General features: G+C 35.2%; 1 long non-coding RNA gene across 1 annotated transcript; it reads left to right on the top strand.

Moving 5' to 3' along the window:
* The first annotated feature begins 9942 nt into the window (after positions 1-9942).
* Positions 9943-13363, top strand: LOC137083846 (uncharacterized). Its single transcript, XR_010906623.1, has 4 exons — positions 9943-10024; positions 10124-10261; positions 10445-10561; positions 13124-13363. It is a non-coding gene; the product is annotated as an uncharacterized lncRNA (long non-coding RNA).
* The last annotated feature ends 3752 nt before the right edge of the window (positions 13364-17115 follow it).

The raw sequence follows: 17115 nt of genomic DNA, 5'->3' as shown, positions 1-17115 counted from the left end.
ATATATATTATATATATATATATATATATATATATATATATATATATATATATATATATATATATATATATATATATATACATATATATATTTAAGTTCAAGTTATGTTATACTGTGTTGTAATATTTTCTTTTATTATTATATCTTCAATTATTATTATTTATGTCAATGTGTATTATTATTTATGCAATTCGCTTTGGCAATATTGTATTTTTACATTCATGCCAATAAAGCAATCTTGAATTGAATACATACATATACATATATATATATACATATACATATATATATATATATATATATATATATATATATATATATATATATATATATATATATATATATATATATATATATATAGCAAGGGGGAGCAAGTGAAAAAATAACAGTAGCAGGCAGAATATGCAATGTATTAAAAAAAACAAAAAACTTATAGGCTACGTTTACCCGCGGGCGAAAACAATATATATTTCGGCGGGAGCGGGACAAAATCTTGCGGGAGCGGGCGGGAAAATCCGTTCCGCGTAGGTCTCTAGTCTAGACTCTAGAGGGCAATCCACTGAAAGAAGTCCGGATAATTAAACACGATTACGTTGCAGGATTACAGCCGTAAAAACCTGAACCGAATATTGTGCAGTAAGCATTTTAAAAGGTTTTATATCAGACAAATGGAAACATCAAAGCAATGTCACAAAAAAATTAAATAGGGCATAATGCAGTCATGACAATACAACATAACGTTACATACTTGACTACACTTTTGCATGTAACGTTAGCCTATTTAATCGAATTATATAATATAGGCTTGTTCATGAAAAGTCATAATTGTAGCCTACCTTAATCAACGACTCCAGAGGGGAAGTAATTGAGGAGAGCGCCGTATCATCCGGATATTGTAAAAAAAAAAAAAAAAAAAAAAAAAAAAAAAAAGCCGACCGAAAAAGTAAATTAAATTAATTAAAATTATTTTTATTATTTCAACAGGGCATCAGAAGAAACTCCTTGGAGTGGAGCATATATATATATATATATATAACTGAGCAACGTCAACTTATTGTATAGTGACAACATGTAGGCCTACCTTTTTGCTGTAAGAAGCGCAATGGTTTTTTTATTTTTTATTTGAATGTTTAAAATTACATAATTTAATATCAAGTCCTTGACACATTACTTTTACACATATAGTGTAAACAATATAGACACTATAGTTTAAATAAAAGCCCCACTCGGACAATGTTCTGGCTTACTGTAATATTTCACCGGTAATAAGACCGAAATAATATTATTAAAAAAAAGAAATGAATGAATACAATGATAACATCGAAATAAATGTTGATAGATGTAGCGTTGTATAGTCTTAAAAATGTCAATAAACAGCAAAGCAACCCAGCTTTGAAATAATTACCGAAAAAGACCGAGAAAATAATACATAATTAACATATATAAACCGTGATAAGATCTCGTGAATAAATGTTGATTAAACAGCTTCCCTGCTGCTGCCCGACTCTCAGAAAGAATCGTGCTATTGCACGAAAGATGCATCCAATTGAAATGCATTAGTTTGAGAAACGTGCTGGATTTACGAAAATAACGAAATAAACGTGTCCCTGCCACGAATAAATAGATTAATTTACGTGACCATATCACGAATTGCCGTGTGACTGGGTTGCTATCACACATGTTTTGGACCTGTCCAGCTCTTTCTTCGTTCTGGGTGTCAGTATTCAATTCTCTCTCAGCGATTACATCCATAGACATACCACCATCACCTATCATTGGCCTTTTTGGGGTATTGCCGGCTGGGTACTCGCTTCCCACTCATTTCTCTAATTTGGTTGCCTTTCTCACACTGCTTGCTAGACGAGTAATTTTATTAAAATGGAAAAGCCCTCAGCCTCCATCTCACACATACTTGATGAAGGATGCCCTATACTTCATGAAACTAGAGAAGATTAGACATTCTTTGCAGGGGCCTAACAGTACTTTCGTTAAAATTTGGAAGCCCTTCCTAGCATATGTTAAGACCATCCAGCTGGATACAGTCTGATTACCCCAATCCCCCTTGACATGTTCATTGGTTGATTAGCCTGTGACCCTTTGTAACATTTATTGTGTATTGGGATGGATGTTTAAATGTAGGTTTATGTGTCTTTCAGGTCTCTTATGTACACTTGCATGTGTACATTCACGCATACCTGAATGTACAGAAAAATTATTATAATTGTTTTTCTTTTGCTTTGTTTTATTTTTCCATTTGTACCGTAACCATCAACATCAATGTATTCCTTCTTCTTTCTTTTTCTTTTTTTCTTTTTCTTTTTTTATTATTATTATTATTATTATTTTTTTTTTTTGTTTCTCCCTTTTTGTTATGGTTGTAAAATGTTTAAAAAGCAAGAAATAAATCATAAAAAAAAAAAAGATTGCTTATGTCCCTTTATTGTAAGTTGCTTTGGATGAAAGCGTCTACTAAATGCTTAATTGTAAATGTATGACACACACAAACAAGTTTGCTCTTCTTTTACACTCTATTAAGTCTCGACCCTGAAAATGGGTTGCAGGTCAACACTGCAAAAATGCTTTTCTTATTCTTACTAAAAATTCTTAAATCAAGATGTTTTTACTAGATAAGTAAAATGATATATTTCTCTTGTTTACTATATATAGTAAAGTCTAGTAAATTCATCTTGTTTTACGAATTGTTAGATATTTAGACACTGGAAGGAAGACAAAAATACTAAGTAAGACAAGCTTGTTGTTGTTGTTTTTTGTTGTTGTTGTTTTTGTTGTTTTGTTTACAGTGAATATCCAAGCCAATATTTAAGAGTCCAAAGCAGAACTCACTGACATCAGATATAGTAGGCCTATAACTCAAAGTAATAATTTACTCACACTCGTGTTGTTTCAGACCCATAGTATATGACTGTTTCTTCTGATGAACAGATCAGAAATAATATTTCAACTGTTTTGTCCATGCATTGAAAATACCAAAACAAAATTAGACCATGTTGACCTAATATGGATGAGGAAAAACATTTTCTTATTAATATGGTTTTAAAAATAATGCCTTTTGTCTTGATACATAAAGATATATTAAAATACCATCAGACAATAGAAATGAAACTCAGAAAAAGGACAACTTGAATAAAGAAGACTTTTATTAATTATTTTCTTTCTTTGAGCTTGATGCTGTTTTTCATGCCGTGATTGTTTTAGAGTTTTACAGTTTTTGTTTTTCAGTAAATTAAATTTTTATGTTAGTTCCTTTGTTTGTGTATAATGTTAATAAAACATTGGAACAAACTCTGTTCTTTAAATTCATTTTGACAGGGGAAAAAAATTAAATATAGATTCAGATTTATTTTACAATTACACTTTCAAAATCTGTGATTATTTGTGATTACATATTTTAATTGACTGATAGCGCTAGTTTTTATGTTTAACATGGACATTTTGATTATTCTTGATAATCAGTACATTATTATAATAATTATGTCACAAAGCACCTGCTTTATTAAGTTCTGGTCTAAGAATTTTAGATGACTAAATTACTACTACCCATTATAAATAGTAATTGTTTAATTTATAGAATTTTCACTGCTCTAACCAGTGGTACTTACATGATCATATGCCTAAATTTAGAAACATTTTCAGAAGAGATTTATTTTTGATGTTTACCATGTAGAAGCTGTACCAGCTCCATTCACCAATGCTGCGTCCCAATTCGCCTAATACGACCTAAAAGTATGTACTCTTTTTTTAGAAAAGAAAAAAGTACAGCTTTGGGACATACTACTTTGTCATCTTTAACGGACTCTGTTGCTTAGTTACGCCTGCAAGCCATTACCCTCGTCATCTCACTTTAGAAGCTGCGTGTGATGTCACCATCGGCCAGAGTTGCTGCAGTCACCATCATCACCTCAGGGTCTAGTCTCATGGTTACTATACCTACTCTAGCCTGACTATCTACCTACCTGTGTTACTTACCTGAGATCACCTTCATCTGTCTTCTGTCATCAGTCTTCTGCTAAAGTCCTCAGTGGTCCGGGTCTCCAGATTCCGGCTCTCCATTCTCATCTTCAAACAGAAGGAACTCCGAAGGAACCCATCCAGCGAAGTCATCTGCAAACTATCAGACTGCTGCGATACTGACCATCGATTCATCCTGCTTCTTCTCTGCTTTCTGCTCTAATAAACAACTGTACTTTATACTTACCTTGTTTGTCTCCTTCTGTTGCATGACGAAATAATCATTACCGTCCCTCAGATTTGACTGACTGAATGCTGTTACAGTGCTGAAGAAGGAATGCATCCTTGATGTACACCTTTTACTAATATTAAACCATCCTGTGTTTCCTCATTCTGTTCGAACAGATCCATCGATGACTTCCATCAAAATTATATCAGTTTAAAGTTTCTTCTATACAGGTAATTCTAGTGTTGTTGCTGTTGTCACAAGACAGTGATCTTCTGCCAAGAACATCAGGCCAATCCTCTCCTGTCCAGAAGGTGGTTTGTCTTCGTCTGGCATCTCAGCTGAGACCTGTCCACTATGGGTGACCCTACCAGTAGTTGTGAAGTACCAGTGGCGTAGCTCTCGGCATCACTGATGCACACAAGCCCTCACAGCACGTCAAGCTGCAAACCATATGAGGGACCCTAACCTACCCTAACCAAACTGCTCAAAAACAACCGCACATAACCAACCAATCTAAACATCCTAACAACCACATATCAATGCACGAAAAACCACTCCGAAAATCCAGCAACCGTCCATAACATGCTAATAACCTCTCAGAAAACCTTGCCAAACATGTCAACACCATCCCAAACACTGTGACAACCAAATAGCAATGCATTAAAACCACTTAGAACAACCTAGGAGGAGACACATGACATCAAAAACATCCAACCAATTTCACAGCAGTATTCTTAAAATTCATCCAAAAAAAACCCCCTAACTTTCTCTGTGGAAATAAAAACGTACACCACCATAACTCAATATTTACATACGTAGGCCCCGCTGTGCGATACTCCAGCCTCCATTTGACGCTTTGATGACTCAGTGTCTGGGCTTCTTTCTTCTGGGTTCCTCAGGCAGGGGCTCTTCACTGATGTCCAAATGGATTCGTGGAGGGAAGCTTCTGCTGGGTGCGGAGAAGCTTTCAGTGATCAGGACGCGTCCGTCAGGCTGCTCCGTCTCCACCAGTGAAGGGCAGTTGAGGGTCTCCCACAGCCGCTGCTTGATCTTCAGTCCCAGCTCAAGGCTGTAGGGACGGTGCCGACCAGAGCGCGTCATCTTCATTGGCTCCACCACAGAGCGATAAATGTCCTGGTATTTCTCCACGCTATAGCCGTGGATGGAGACAGGCTCTTCCTGCTGACACACGTCCACTGAAGAGACTGAGGGTGCTGGATGAATGTCAGGAAGGACAGCTGCGTTCTTTAGGTAGCGCTCGTCCAAACCGGTGGGTCTTTGAACTTCATCCGAGATGCAGCTGTAATTGTGATCTAACTTGATTACAGCTGCTAACTGTGAAAGGTCTTGAATGGAAGAAAGGCCCTCCACCAAGAATCCCCTCAGGTGTGTGGGACGAGCCCTGGTTCTTCTTGAGCGACGCTGTTCCATGCTGATGACTGTAGAGCAACTTCCCAAATTAGACAAATTGAAGAAACGTTCTAATCTGAAGAGTTGTAAAGAGCTTGTAGCATGAATGATCAGACTTCAAGGTTTGTTGTGTTGATTTCAAATGTCAACTGCAGTTGCTACTCGATTAGAATGTTGAGGCTCGTTTAAATGTAAACAACATTTGATATCAGCAGCAAGTCAATTAGAGCAGCATAAGCACTACATTAATAAAGTTATATGCTTCTCTATTACCATTATCATCTTTATGTACATTATTTAGGGTGGATTCCTCTTCTGTATATGCAGTGGTGTCAGCATTATTTGGAACTGCTCTGTGTTTGTTCACTTTTTTGGACATGATGAACTTATCTGTGTGTTCAATGAATCTTTTAAGTGAACGAATCCTTGCATTGACTCGTATCTCCTTTTGTTCACTTTTTGGCGTTCATTATTGCTTTGGTGACTTTTCCGGCCTCCAGAAATTGACTATAGCACTATATGACAATTTATAAGCTATTTTTTATAGGCCGGTCATTTTTGACCGGGAACACCACAAGTGTGACTGTGTGCCATATCTTTTACAAAATAAAAGTTTCAAAACAAAATTCCTGGTGAAACATTAGAGTAGACTAGTGTGATCAACAATACCAATTTTCTTCAGATTTTATTTAATATTTCTAAAATTATTCAAAAATGTAAAAAAAAATATTCAAAAAATGAAATGCCTATACTCTCAAATAAATGAGGCCTATGATTATTCAGATGCAAATCAAAATATAAAACCAGTCCTAATTGAAAGAGAACAAGTTGACAAAAAGATTGAATCCAAGATTGGGTGAAAATATGGTATAATGAGGGATTTATAAGATATTTTTTATAGGCCGGTCATTTTTGACCGGGAACACCATAAGTGTAACAAGGTAACAAAACTCCCACAAAAAAGTAAGAACATTTCCCAAACGTTTTTGAGATTTAGTTATACCCTTTGGGAACAAAGTCACTCAAGTTTCAGTCCAAAGTGATAACATTAACTAGTATTTTCGCGGAAAAGAATATCTTCTCTGGGTCAAATTGACCTGAAAGAGCTTTTTTGGGTCAGGGTTGTGAAACTGAAGCTTATGATACACGGGGCAACATTTTGAGCAATGTTGCTGAATGATGTTGCTGTGTGTGGACATTTTCCCATTGAGAATGTGTAACACATTTCTTTTTGGATATCCAGATAGAAATGTGTTGCTTCCACAAAAATATTAGCAACAAATAAGAAATGTTTCTTGAGCACTATACACTGTAAAAAAATGTTTGTGCGATTTTGTTATTTCAACAATTTTTTTCAGTAGAGATAACTAGATTGTCCAGACAACAAGGCATTTTAAGTTTTCTTGTCCTCAACTAGACTGAAAGTTAAGTGAACAAGTATAATTGTTGTTTTAACTTAAAAACATAAGTTGAACTGTTCTGGATTTTACTCCAATTATACTTTAGTCTATTTATTTAACTACAGTAAACTAAACTTAATCTACTATGTGCAGCTGATTTATATACAACACTCTAATTATATAGATATGAGCACATTTATTTAACTTACCGTTATTTAATACGTACCATTCCACACCATATAAACCAAGTATTAATTCAAGGAGTCAATGCGTAAAGAGTTTTGTATTAACACGGCTAGTGAAAACAGCGCCATCTGGCGGAGAGGATAATTATGTACATCCAGGAAATGCACGTGCTGTATGCGCGCGCCCCCGTATCCCCTCCCCCACCGACTGACAGACCAGACGCCATTTCCATTCAATCGCAATGCTGAGCAAATGAGTAGTGTTTACACCGGCATAGTGTTTTATCTCATTAACAGTATGAAGTTTATAACATTATATTGTGGTAGGATGGGGTGTGTGTGTGTGTGTGTGTGTGTGTCCGTGCGCACCTAAACTCAGTAGTATATTCCTGCACAACCGGAGGCTGCAGTTTCAGGACCCCAGTTTCAGGACCCCAATTCTAGGACCCTCATTTTTTGTGACAGCGCCACCTACAGAACTGGATGATATAGCGGTGTGCTGCAGTTTCAGGACCTCAGTTCTACGACCCAGGTGGTTTAGTTAGTAGCCTACATAGTATCAAGATATTTAATCTCAGGAGTATATTTTATGTGTTTTTTTAAATTAAAAATGCATCAGAGGTTAATTACAAAGTGTGTAATACCTGCTTTGATGCACAATTTTAAATTTAAACAAATTAATTAACACAAAATATAAATAAAAAATGTATATCAATCTTTAAAAAAAAGTTGAGTACCTTAAATCTTAATTTCTTGAATTATACTCTGTATTGATTAACCTCCTTAAGTTTAACTAATTAGTTCATTATCAGGGAAAATAAAGATGGAATCAGTATATGCAGTCACTAAATTACAGTCAGATATTTTAAAGTTTGTAGAGAGGCAAGGCAAGACTCAAGAATGATTGAAGAATATATATTTGTCATTTTTGCAATAACAACAGCACCAAAAAGACCCCTTTTTCATCAGTTGCTGCACAGACAGAATGATATATATATATATATATATATATATATATATATATATATATATATATATATATATATATATATATATATATATATATATATATATATATATATATATATATATATATATATATATATATATATATAATATGAGTTAAGTTAACACTTTTGCACTGCACTGTTGGAGTTGTAGAGAGAGAAAGCCAAACAGAATATTAATGTTACTCATGTCTAATTCCAAACTCCAAATGTGTAAGTATATAAGAGCTATATCCACCAATTGAGACCATGGTGCTATACAGTTGAAGCTGCATACAATGTGAGGTAACTATTGTAAACATTTCCTATACATCTTACTAAGCTGGATGATGACTGACAGTCCTTATACTAATCTGGTGAACATGGTAATTTTGATAAATGAGCCAAGGCACAAAATGAACTGTAGATAAAATTAATAAAAAACTGCACAAGTTATAAAAACCAGCAAGTGTTACAGAGATGAATATACAAATATATATTGTTATAACCCTCCTATTTTGAAGCGCTCCATCAGAAGAAGACACCACCAGTTTCTAATGAAAGGCATGTCCATCTGAAAGATGTGTGACATTGACAGATACTATATTAGCATATGCTTGGCAAAACAAAAACAACAAAAAAACACTGATGAGACTTTATCCCGCAGTCATTTCTTCAGTGATGGCGTGGCAATCCCTAAAAGCAAAAAAAAAAAAAAAGGTAACACGTCAAAAGCCATTGCCATCTCGGTTACATTATGAAATTTACATGATATGCAGAATGGAATATAATAATATTTATTTGGAGAGGCTAAATATGCATTTATTAATTACTGCAATGTTATGCCCAGTCTTTTCAGTCTAGCTCCAAGGATAACAAAAAAACATTTGTGCAAGATTCATACAGAAAAATTATAAAAAAAAAATTAAAGGATTAATTTTCAACTTTTTAATCCTTCACAGATATCAGTACAGGCTATAAGAACGTAGCCAAAGTATAAATGGCTGAACTTGTCAAACATTATGCATCATTTAGACAGACTAATATTGTAGTGCAACCAGGCAGTCAGCGCAGTTATATTTTATTCGTAACTATGGTAAAACAATGAGTATTCAGCAAGTCTGCCCTCTAATACAGTAAGCTACAGGTAATCGTACACACCCTTACCAACATGCTTTTGTCATCTTTTTAAGTTTAATTAATGTGCTGGCAGCTGGCTAGATGCATTATAGTCATTATAAATCAAAAAGGATTTAATAAATCTCAGCCACACCACGATCAAGAACATCCTAGCCTAATTAATAAAACTAGCACACAAATTCTTAATTTGTGTGAATTAATTCTTAATTCATAGCAGTTCACTTACGTACATTTTGTTTCATGTAAAAGTTATAAAATAAAATTTGATTGAATATCAGTACTCACAGTCTGATCGGTGTCCATAGTCCATCTTAAATTAGTGTTTTGGTGATTAAATTCGGTAGGTGGTGCTGTCACAAAAAACTAGGGTCCTAGAACTGCGGTCTTAGAACTGGGGTCCTGAAACTGCAGCCTCCGGTTGTGCAGGAATACCCTTCTCCCTAAACTTAGAGATATCTTCTTTGACTCGCGGTGCAGAGCGGAGGATAGAAACAGGCGACTGAGGCGAGAGAACTTTTTACAGGGAAATATTATAAAGTAAGTGTTTTATCTAATTTACCATTTGTTTTTCATAATTTATTGATTTATACCAATATGTAACTTATATGCTGTGCGCGTTTACACGAGCCAAAACTTTTCTCTCAGGGGACATGACTCACCGTACAGTGCAGACATGGAGTTTACTTTTAACCAAGATAACACAAAGTAAGTTACGTGTATAACCTCATCTACAAAGTGCATTTATGACATTATATTGTTTTATAATTATATTTGTGTGTGTGCGTGTGTGTGTTGTGCTCCCAGAGCTGTTGAAATACAGAGTTCCTAACGTTACACGCTTTTACCTCGCGGGGTTCATGGAGCTCTCAACAACTCGCGCCGTCTATTTGTTCGAATGGTTGGAGGTGGACAGCAGTTTCACTATATTTGCTGCAATTTCTGGTAAATATTAACTTTATGAATTTAAATAATATCAAATTGTGAAATTTGAAGTATTCAGCCCTAATTAAATCACATTGAGTCATTGTACAGTGTAAACATTGCAACATGTTGTCAATAAGCCTATAAAATGTTTTTTATTATTTTTATTTTTTTAAATGTTTTTATCTATTGCTCCTTGACAAGAAACTGAACTGGTTTACGGATCGGATGAAGCTACATCTCGCTTCACTGCATGGTCTCTCTCTCAGATCGCCATCAGATACAGATAAGTTTCATGAAACTCCTTGAAAATTATTAAATGTGAGTTTGAATCGATACAGGTAAAATAAATAACTATTAAAGGGTAAGTTCACCCAAAAAGGAAAATTACCTCATGATTTACTCACCCTCAAGCCATACTAGGTGTATTCCAGACGAATACAATTTAACAAGTTATAATGTAAAATATGTAGCTTCTGGCGGGACGGCCTTCCGTATTAAAGTTACGGAAAAAGTGTAACTGGCACGGCGATGTCGTCAGACGTAGAGGGGAAGAAAAACGCAACTGGCGCAGCGACGGCATCGGACATGGTGTAAAAAAAAAAACGTAATTGCCGCGACGATGACGTCGGACGTGGCGTAAACCTTTTGAACTTCGAGAGGCATTACACTTATTTCGTAAGTTGAAGGCGGTCCGCCAGAAGCCTTTATTAACCCCCCGGAGCCTTCTGGATTATTTTTATAATGGATACAGGGCTTGACATTAAGCATGTTCATGTGCTTGTCCAGAAAAAAGTTTGATATTTTGTGTGTGTGTGTGTGTGTGTGTGTGTGTGTGTGTGTGTGTGTGTGTGTGTGTGTGTTTTAAATATAATTTATTCTGAAACATTAAATATTGCTTCTTAAATGTAAGTGACTTTAAGGGAATGTTAATTTAAGTGAATGTTAATTAATTGTTTTGCTATGAACTGTCATATGAAGTCAGTGTCATTTTCAGTCGTGGTGGTATTCAGGAAAACAGGTCAAGTGTTGTAATGTCTTCTCTAGAGGCTGCACAAGTGTCAACAGCGCGACCTTGTTATCGTCAGTTCATTATATATTATTATCCACTATCAATCGCCACTTACACTAAATTAATGCAATCATTCTTGCATTTTGGTGATTCGCTAGCTATTTTTTGTTTTAATCAGGTCCATCGGGCAAGTAAAATTCTCTTTCACATGTCCCTTCGAAAAATCCACAAGCGTTAATGTCGAGCCCTGGGATAGATGCACTTTTTTTCTGGGCTTCAAAATTTGGGCAGCCATTCACTGCCATTTATAATTTTTGGATTAGCCAGAACTTTTTTTAATATAACTGATTCAGGGCTCGACATTAACGCTTGTCTGGGACAAGTGGATTTTTTGAAGGGACAAGTGAAAGAGAATTTTACTTGCCCGATGGACAAGGGCCTGATTAAAACAAAAAATAAACTAAAGTTAGCGAATCACCAAAATGCAAGAATGATTGTGCATTAATTTAGTGTAAGTGGCGATCGATAGTGGATAATAATATATGATGAAATGACGATAACAAGTTTGCGCTGTTGACACTCGTGCAGCCTCTCGAGGAGAAATTACAACACTAGAGCCATTTAAGCTGTTTCCTGAATACAATCACGACAGAAAGTGACTCTGATTTCATATGACGGTTCCATAAACATTACATTAACATTCACTTAGTCACTTACATTTTAGATGCAATATTGAGTGTGTTTGTTCTATTTCAGCAGCGAAAATCGTTCACAGCAGAACCGTAACGCGTCTCACAGCAACTGAACGATTCAGTGTTTGAATGAATCGTTTGAATGAACGATTCAATGACTCACTCATTAAGACGGCCACCTGCTGCCACCTACTGGAGGTTTAGTTTCATGTTTAAACATACTTTCTAACATTTGTATTTGTCTATTCAAAACTACAAATCTCAAAACATTATTTAATGTAGTTGTGATTTTTCAGTGTAAATTATTTTATTTGATTGGTAACAGCCCTTATATTGTCTTATTTTAATATAATGTATTGATCAAATTTAACAATATAGAATGAAACCTGAAGCAGAGCCTTTATTTAATAAGATTAGGGGGAAAATTCCCTTTATAAAAGGTAAAAATATCCTACATTTCAAATGATTCAATTTTTTATTTTAAATCACAAATATGCATATTTAAATATTTTAAAGCTGATTGAACACTGGGGAGAATATTGCTTCAGAATAAATTATATTTACAACGCACACACGCACGGAAAAACAAAAAAATATCGAACTTTTTTCCGGACAAGCACATTTTTTATTTGGCCAAGTGAATGAACGATTTACTTGTCCGAAGGACAAGCACATGAACATGCTTAATGTCAAGCCCTGTGATTGTATTCGTCTGAAACAAGAATGTAATACACCTAGGATGGCTTGAGGGTGAGTAAATCATGGGCTAATTCTCACTTTTGGGTGAACTAACCCTTTAATATGACAGTGGTTTTAAATGTTGTTTTTGTTGCTTTTTTGCATTTGAATATTGCACTTTACTAGTAGATACAGCATGAAATAAACATGTATGAACATCAGAGAATATGTTTAAAGATACAGTACAATGTATGAAATCTGTATTGTCTCATGTAATCGCAGTGTTTCAACTGCGCAAACGTTAATAAACGTCAATAAATAGCTTTTAAGCAATGTCATGTCACATTTACCTCAGAAAAAATATTCTCTCAGTTAGAAAAAGTATATTTACTATATTGCATAGTTATTGTATTGCTGTTCTTTAGTATTTAATGTATGTTTGAATAAATATTTAATGACAGCACCACTTAAAATTTGTATCTGTGTCTCATTTTTTTCCAGCCAGATGATGATGAGAGAGACATTGTTCATGGGGTTAATGTAGGGCATCTTGACCATGAGTGAGGACATCAGACATGATAGTGCCTTCCCAGATGATGTTGTGGATGTGGATGTCATACTGGACGGAGATTGTGGTCATGGATCTAGAAGATGCCCTAAATGCCTTTGCCACACTGTTTGGGCTCGAGCTATGAGGTTATCCAACTTTTTATTTTATTTTTATTTTTAATCTAGGTTTAATGGTTGGGGAGAGCTGCAAAGCTGAAAAAAATGCAGTGAGGTAACACTGGTGCATATGTGCTGTTTATGCTCATTGATAAATGTACTGAAGCTTGAGAGCTTACACATTGTTAATTAAAATGAACTTAAATTAAGTTTATATTAAAATGGTATAAAGCCAAATCAGAGGTGTTTAAGAGTCTGTGCCGTTTCTTTTTGCAATTTTCTGAAGAAAGGACATTTCAGACCTTTTGTGTGGTTGTTTTTGGTGTTTGTTTTTGCAATAAATATAAATGTGTACTGATATGTGTTGCTGTGATTTTAATTTATTTATTCTAAATCAAATGTAATTTACAAATCAATATAGTAATGCAATTAATACTTATTAAAGCAGCTTTGCAACCAACTGAAGTGAAGTTATGATGACTAGAACATTTAAGTTCAGAAAACTAAAGGGAAGTTTTTATTACTAAATGGAATTAGTTCAGATAACTTATCCAATAAGTAAGAGAAACTTTAAAAAACCAATGCAAAAAGATAACAAAATATATTAAGTTAAGTCAACAAATAATTTTTTACAGTGTATATATATATATATATATATATACTTTCTGGTATATGGCTGCATTGACCTTGCTCAGACAGGTGGACCAACACCAGCAGATGACATGGCACCCCAATCCATCACTGACTGTGGAAACTTTACACTGGACCTCAAGCAACTTGGATTGTATGCCTTTTCTCTCTTCCTCCAGATCCTGGGACCCTGATTTCCAAGGAAATACAACATTTTCTTACATCAGAGAACATAACTTTAGACAACTCAGCAGCAGTCCAGTTCTTTTTGACCAGTCGACCAGCTCCTGATGCTGTCTGTTGTTCAAGAGTGACTCAAGGATTGCGACAGCTGAAACTAGAGGTCGGCCGATAGTGGATTTTACCGATACCGATAGCTAGGTTGGACCACACTTGCCGATAACCGATTAATCAATAGTTTTTAAAAAGGTACTAGATTAAAATAATAATAATAATAATAATAATAATAATAATAATAATAATAATAATAATAATAATAATAATAACAACAAATAAAAAACACACAAAACAGTGCTGAACTTTATTACAAGAAATAAAAAAACAGTACTGAACCATGAAAATGTACTAAATTGCATATGTTAATATGAATATATTAAAATAACACGTTCTAACAGAAAAAAATCTACAGAAAATAACTAAAACATTAAAATATTACAAATAGATGTTTCTTTAGCTATAACCTAGAAACATGTATGTGAATGTCAGGTAACAGACTGCAAGTCCCATTAGTTAACAATGATTTATTAGCTTATTTAGCTAGCTTACATGAATGATATGCAATATACATTTTACACCGTGTAATAATAGTTGAGCAATACAATTGTATCTTAATCATTCATGTTAGTTCATTGTGCATAAAAAGGTTAACAAATAAAACTAACAATGAATAATACTTCTACAGCATTTATTAACCTTACTTTATGTTACAAATGGAATATTGCATATAATGTATTATAATGGATTCCTGTATTATATTAAGTGTCATTTCATATAAATCCAAACAGTTTGCTTTTTTTTAGAACACGTGACAGTTTTCTCAGTTTTCAGCAGACCCTTCTCAGAGCTCTCGTAGGCTACTGTGTAAAGACAGCACCCTTCTCAGCGGCTCCCGCAATGGATGCAAACCGGAAAAACTATCGGTATTGATTTTTGCCTATAACCGATTGTTCCACAAATCAGCTATCGGTACCGATTAATCTTCAAATCCGATGAATCGGTCGACCTCTAGCTGAAACCCATGTCTTGCTTACGTCTGTGTGTAGTGGTTCACGAAGCACTGAATCCAGCTGCAGTCCACTTTTTGTAAATCTCCCCCGTATTTTTGAATGGATTTTGTTTCACAATCCTCTCCAGGGTGCGGTTATCCCTATTGCTTGTACACTTTTTTCTACCACGTCTTTTTCTTCCCTTTGCCTCTCTATTAATGTGCTTTGACACCGAGCTCTGTGAACTGCCAGCCTCTTATGCAATGACCTTTTGTGTCTTGCCCTGCTTGTGCAAGGTATCATTGGTAGTCTTTTGGACAACTGTCAAATCAGTAGTCTTCCCCATGATTGTGTAGCCTACAGAACTAGACTGAGAGACCGTTTAAAGGCCTTTGCAGGTGTTCTTAGTTAATTAGCTGATTAGGGTATTGCACCAGGTATCTTCAACATTGAACCTTTTCACAATATTCTAATTTTCTGAGATATTGAATTTGGGATTTTCCTTAGTTGTCAGTTATAATCAGCAAAATTAAAAGAAATAAACATTTGGAATATACCAGTCTGTGTGTAATGAATAAATACTGTACAATATAAAATTTTCACTTTTTGAATGGAATTAGTGAAATAAATCAACTTTTTGATGATATTCTAATTATATGACCAGCTCCTGCATATCATGAGACTGGACAACACAGTGACCCCTGTAGTCTGTGCACCACGCAAAATATACCAATAGAGAAGTCAAAGAAAATTAAAAGCTGAACTGAATCACATGACTGAGCTGGGTGTGATAACACCCATAACTGAGGCAATGTAGTGGGTATCAGCCATGGTTGCATCAAAAAAATAATAATAATATTGGTGTCAGTAAGGATTTGCATAGATCCAATTCATCTTAACAAAGCTCTCCACAGACCATCTGCTAAAACCCATTGAACAGATCATTGCAGATATACCTGGTGCCAAAGTGACATTCTGGATGCTAAATGTGGGTTCTGGCAAATTCCCCTTGATAAAGCTTCATCCAAATTAACCACATTTATGTCCCCAACTGGTCGTTACAGGTTCTTGAGGATGTCATATGGAATCTCAACAGGCAGTAAAGTCGTTCAGAGATTAATGGAGCAATTATTTGCTGGACAGACTTATGAAATTGTAGCTGACAATACTCTTATCTGGGTCCGGACACAGGAGGAACACAATGATCGATTGCAACAGATTGTAAACAACATGTGTGCAATCAACATGAAACTTAGCCCGGACAAATGCAGGTTCAGAGTCAAATAGTATGTGCGTCACCTGCTAACTGCTGATGATGTCAAACCTGTCCATGTGACATACCAACACATTAAGAAAAACAAGCTCTGCAGCAGTTCTTTGGTGTGACAAATTACTTATCCAAATTAATTTCCCAGCACAGTGACATCACTGGTCCTTTAAGGCAAATACTTCATGATTCAGATTCATGACGAGACATTTGCAAGACTGGAACCAGCTCTGATCACCCAGTTTTTCTGTATTTTGATACGTCTGTACAAGTGGTTCTCCCGGAGGATGCCTCCCAACATGGCCTTGGCGCAGTATGCCTACAACAAGGATGCCCTGTGGCATTTGCATCATGGGCCCTCACACCCATTGAGTCTCATTACGCTCCAATTGGAGATTTGATTGTAGCCATGATTTTACCTGTCACTGTAGAAACTGATCATCAGCCATTGATAACCATATTTAAAAAGCCACTCCACACAGCCTCACCCCATTTACAGAGTATGATGATGAAACTCTTATTGCTACCTGTCCCACCTTTTTTGAAACATATCGCTCTCATGAAATCCAAAACGAGCCAATATTTGGCATGACATTTTAAAATTTCTCACTTTCAAACATTTCACAGCAAATTACACGTGGTGGGTATAAAGGGAACTGTCCTATGCTGTTTTCGTTCATATCTTTCATATCTTTTTTTGTTTT

This window comes from Pseudorasbora parva, chromosome 7 (genome assembly GCF_024679245.1).
Source record: "Pseudorasbora parva isolate DD20220531a chromosome 7, ASM2467924v1, whole genome shotgun sequence".
NCBI lineage: Eukaryota > Metazoa > Chordata > Actinopteri > Cypriniformes > Gobionidae > Pseudorasbora > Pseudorasbora parva.
This window is presented reverse-complemented; position numbering and strand designations above follow the sequence as displayed.